Consider the following 6,000-nt stretch of genomic DNA (forward strand, 5'->3'; position numbering starts at 1 on the left):
AACCTAATAAGAGCATAAATACGATTAAGTTTATTTAAATTGCCTTTTACTTGAGGACAATGTAAGATATAAGGCTCTATTTTTGTGAGTGTGCAAAGTGCAGCGCTACACTCTACGACCGTGCACAATGTCTTATCCAATTTACGTGCCAGAGCAAAGCGCGAGTGGGCGTGTGTGGAAGTATTTGCGCTATCGGTGGGTGAATGCACGCAAACTGTCGGTTAATTGTATGTAAATTAAGTGGTGCAAAGCACAATTTGCTATTTTCTGAGAAATAGGTCATTGCACTAAGACACGCAAATTCCGAACTCAGTTCCTGCATCTGTAGTTTGGAGACTCCACCAGCAGGTGGTAATAAATGTAGTCCAAACTCTGAAAATATAGTGGAACATCAAAACATGTCCCTTCAAGCCATTTTATGAAACAAATAGTAATGAGATTAAATAAACTATCTTTAGGTCATGGTTTATTTTTCAATTATTATTATTATTATAATTAATATTATGTTTATATTTACAATTATATTTATGATCTAATTTGTATTGGTTTTTGTCCACCTGTTGTCGTCGAGTGATTTTTAAGTCACTGTAAAAGGGGCCGGTGGAAGAAGTTGGAGAGAGTAAAATGTTTGGATTTGGTATGATTTTTTTTAACCACTTCGTTACTTTGATTATATTTTTGTATCGTTTGAATTGTTATTTGAATTTAGAACTATTTCTGCTTATATTTTTTCGCATTTCATTAAATGAATAAATTTTTTTTAATCAAAATCGACCGGTAGAAGTGAATTGTGTTCCGATATAATCACTGTTAATACTAGCGATGATTTGTGTATCTGTACATGAAAATGATTAATAATACTTACATTCTCTGTAATCTAAAGGAATTTGTAGTTTAATTTTCCATGCGTATGAAAGGAGCATCACTGTCATAGAAATATGCCTGACATTCACCAAGGACACACGTAATTTTCTATTCTTCTAATTCATTGCATACAGTCCATTTACACTACCAACTTCTTATGAATGTGCTGTCTTTGTTTATATTGCTGGTGCTTGACAGGGAATGGACTATATTAGGGTGCAGACGCTGCAATAACTGGAGAAGAACCTCCAGATTAAATTGCACTTGACCCAGCCCATTAGCACTTTGCAGGTGCAATTTCGTCAAACCCACTTGCGCCTAGACTTAGCGCATGCTTGCATGAAAACACCCAAACTTCATGGCCATGCCCACTTACTTTGTGTATGACTTATGGCATAGCACTGCGCTTATCGCTAGCACTCTTAAAATAGGGCCCAAAATGTATAATCAGCATTGTATTGTGATAATGATTGGCTGACTGTACATTATCACGCTTATTAAACAGCTACTTAAAAAACAGTTAAAAGTACATGAAATATTAATTTGAATTGAAATGGTGTTTTTCATGATACTACATAGCCCAGCTGCAATCAAAAAAGAATTTAAAGAAATACACATTTCAATTTCATAACAAAATTCAATCAAATTAATTCAAGTAATCTTTAAAAAAAATTTATTAATTTAAATTGAGTTAAAGATGACACAAATAAGTCTTAGAAATAGGCTAAAATATTTATGTATTGTATGTAGAAAATCGGTCAATTATATGGTTTAGCAGTCATTATACAAAAACATTTGGCCACAGAATGATACTATCAACCAATCACAATCACATCGTCCAGAGAGTCATAAGGATGCATATATTTACCTAGCAGCAGTTATCTGATCCTCGACTTCGTAGGTGCCCAGACGTTTATAGACTGAATGCATGATTTTGTCTCCTTGGTAACCACTTCCTCTGCCATCAAGGCTGGCCACAATCACATTCTCTGTGCTGGCTAAATATGTGGACCAGCCCACCCTCAACCGGAAATCTGACTTCTGACTGCACGGGCCTGCATATCTTTAGAAATGATTAAAAAATCACGAAGAACTATTCTTGTCATGAAACTTAGATCTTATTAAAAATAATCGTGCCTAGGACTATTCCATAATCCATGAATAAAAAACATGAAGTTCAGAGGAAATAGTATACTCAGTAAATGAAAATTCCGTTTTTTGTTCGTCCTTTTAACCAAAAGTCACACAAAAAAGAAATTACTGTAGCTAGCTTACACATCAATAAGCAGAGGATAGTTTTTGGATTTGTCAAACTTGGGAGGTAAGATCATCTGATACCAGAGGTCGGTAAAAAGAAATAAGATTAAGAATGGTATAGCTTTGGAATGACATTATGAAAACATATTTTGTGTCTGCCTGTAGGCGGTTTAACATGAATCTCCATTCTACATTCAGTCTTACCAAACTCTCCGATCTTCAGCTTGCCATGTGTAACTGACAGCATCGTGATTTCCTGCAGAACACCTTCCAAATCTTTATTTTCTTCAAGAACTGATACAAAAAGGATGATTCATTAAGTCCAATTTTGACAAATGTTAATGATTTTACAAATTTCTAGAAATATATCAAAATGTTTTGGCAATACAAATAGATACTTGTTGTACCAAGGACTTAAAAGGTTGTTGCTGTTTTTTTATAATAGCTGTACCTGATCCATCTCAGCCATTTCTTAAAGTATACAGGGGAAGTTCAGGTCCTTTGAAAACTAAAAATAACTGAAAGTCACGATCTGAAAACATTTAATTGGTTTTGCATACTTTTATGTATTATGCGACTAATGTTGTGTTGTATGGCAAAAGGACTTACCGGAACAGTCCATACGATAGTACGTTCCTTCCTCACTGAAGAGGGCCGAATTATATTTACACCTGTCCTCATTGAGAGTACAGTTGAGACGCTCGCGCTCACGCTCATTCTGTAGGGGGTTTTCGAAATAGCACACATTTATTGTTATTTTGCGACTATGAAAACTTCTATCGCTGTTAACTGATTTGTGTTTGTAAGACTTTGGTCTGGACTGCCATTGTGTTCACTACTAACGTAGTATCTGTCGCAAGACAGGAGAGAAACAAAACTTTCGTTAACAGAATTAGTGGTCGACCGATATGGATTTTTTAATGGCCAATACCAATGGCTGATATAATGCAGATATATTGTATACTTAATACAATTTAATGTCAGCAAATGAGATTTGCACACTAAAAACAGTTAATGTGCAGTTGCTTCTTTAAGGAGATATTTGATCCGACCCTTAAATAGTACTTCTGTTGGTGCAGTACAATGTAGTCAAGCTGAATCAGTCATATTAAATAATATATTTGACTGACTAAAAACCATAAACACTCCAAAATGAGCTCTTTGGCCGAACTTGATTCAGTTGTGGACAGTGGTTCCACATGTTTGAAATTAGTTTTCTGAACTGAAATTACAATGTAATCTCAACACAAACACTTTGTGTAGAAAGAACCTAGTTGAGTTGGGTACACCCCAAAAAGTTAGACGTGTCAATGTAACTCAAATGGATTAAGTAAACTTCCATTTTACAAATTTCAATGGATAGAACACAATAAAATCAGGTTGTGACAAAACGTTCTAGAATTGTGTTGCTTTATTTCATTTTAATTAAGTAAATTGTACAATCAGCAAAAATATATATATTTTTTGTGTGAATAATTTTTTAAGGTTATTTGACAAAATGTTTTACAGTGTACAGAAATGTAAGCGCAGCGTAGTTCTAGTGGGAAGACTAGCAGCTGTACATCATCGCACCATTAGTTAGGTAACTCCTAGCACAATCACATGTAAGCCATTGCTTTATAAGTCTGCTCACAATCTATCACATTGCTGTTTCAGTGTGCTAACATGGCAACCTCCACCACCCCACCGCCACCAGTTGAGTCCCGTCCTGCACGGGGGTAGGCTCCTCACCCCTGCCTCCTATCTACGGCAGGATATGACGGTTCTGAGTACAACTTCTTCGGACCGCCAGACGGGGCTTACACCAAAGAGAGACATTACATTTCTGTTTTATATTTATCAAATAAATGTCATCTTAAATTTGCACTGCAAGATCTGTGAGTCTTCCTGATTGAACACTTATTTTACACAATATTTAAAAAAAAAAAAAATTGTTGATTTTTTAGCAGATTTTTGGAACGGACACAATGGGAAGCTAATACTTCTATTAATCGTTGAAGTAACTGATATGTCGATCTATCACTAGATGTTTCTTGAAAATTAACTTACATTCTTTTGTGACTTTAAGGATGCTGATGATCTCCCAGTTTCCTCTGGTCAAAAACATCCAATCTGCCTAGGAAACAATATTTGACAATATTAAATATTGAAAATACAGTACATGGAAAACTATTGAATTAAATTGTTTGTACAGTAATAAGAAGATTAGTTAAAGTATATAATTATTGGCCTGTGGAGTTAATCTCATGACTTGGCTGAATGTAAAAAAAAACAAAAACATTTTACCCCCCTCCCATCTACCATCAAACTACGAATGGCTTACTTTCTAGTTGCATATTAAGCTAGGATTGGAGAAATTATTTTAAAATCGAAGAAATTACACACATTAATGCATTTTTCTAGTTTGTAAACAGATCAAACTCACTCCACTGAAATAAATGAGATGTTTAATACCATCACTGTTACTGAATACATAATAACAACGGCTGCCGTCTGGCCTAAAGACTGGTTCATCTGGAGAGAACTGGGTAAACAATGCAAAACAAACCAATAAACATATTTATAATATGACTCAACATTGCATTGTGATAATCTCAAGTAAGAGAGAGCGGTTCATTACCGGCCAACCCAACCTATGTTGCTTGTCATGGTCTGGCTCTGTTCAAAAATGGAGCTGAAACCCCCCATTGTGATTGGAAATAGATTTTGTTACAGTAAATATCTTAAAGGGGACATTCAGTATTAAAAAAAGTGGATTATACTTCTTATGGATAGCTAGTTAAATTGCTACTAAGTACCTTAAACAACCTTAAAATATTTGTTTGGATGTTGAACGTACCAGTGAACTTTCCTTCCATGCGCCACCATTGAAGTTGTGGCCCTTCAAAACCACATAGTTTTGAGATCTCTTCTGTCATTGCAGGGCAATTCACTCATCTGTTGTCCAGGTAACAGTGCTCAGGTAATGCTCTCTGTAATGACACCTTGTTTCAGGTAAAACCATTCATAAACCTGTATGAAGAACCCATGTTTACATAGAAAAGGTTGAATTACCCTGCACCAACATCACTGGGGACCAGGACCTCATTGATTGTGGAAGTGTATCAAAGACAAACAATTTTACAGTTGGGTTTAGGGTTCCAGGCTGGAAAAAATAAAATAAAAATTGGAGCATGAAAAATATGTTGGCATATTTGTTAGCATGTTGGATATTTTATCTTTGCATTTCGATGTTTTGCGCTAGGGTCAATGGGTCTCGTTTACTAAATTTATGCCAGTGGTGTACTTCTGCACATAAAAATCCTACTGGCGCAAAATTTCTGCGCAATAGAGATGCGTATTCACAGAAATCTGTTTGCATGCATGGCAAGATCTTCGAAAAGTGTATGTTTGGTTTCAGATAATTCTACATTTTATCGTACATTTTGTTTTATTATACAAAGTGCTAACTTTTTGATGAATCATGATTTCTGCGTGAAAATGTTTACTCACACATTTTACGCACAAATATTTGCATACACACGTTTAGTGTATGAGACCCGGTGTGTTTTTTATGGAATTTAATGTTTTAAAAAAGAAAAGTCTTTTAAAAATACAATTTTGACAATGGAACAATTGAAAGGGATTTGGATCCCATTTTCAGTTACGTTCTGCAAAAAAAACAAAACAACAATGATCTTTTTCGGTTTTAGTTTTCGTTCTTTGAATAGCTATTTTCGTTTTCCTTGAACAATTGAGCAGGATTTTGTTTCTGTTTTATGTTCTGTTCTGCAAAAAAAAAAACAACAAAAAAAACAAATTTGTTTTTGGTTTTAGTTTTCGTTCCTTGAACCACTTTAGTCCCTTTGTATGAGACCCAGTGGAACTTGATGTCTTTTA

Source organism: Myxocyprinus asiaticus, chromosome 49 (assembly GCF_019703515.2).
Source record: "Myxocyprinus asiaticus isolate MX2 ecotype Aquarium Trade chromosome 49, UBuf_Myxa_2, whole genome shotgun sequence".
Lineage (NCBI taxonomy): Eukaryota > Metazoa > Chordata > Actinopteri > Cypriniformes > Catostomidae > Myxocyprinus > Myxocyprinus asiaticus.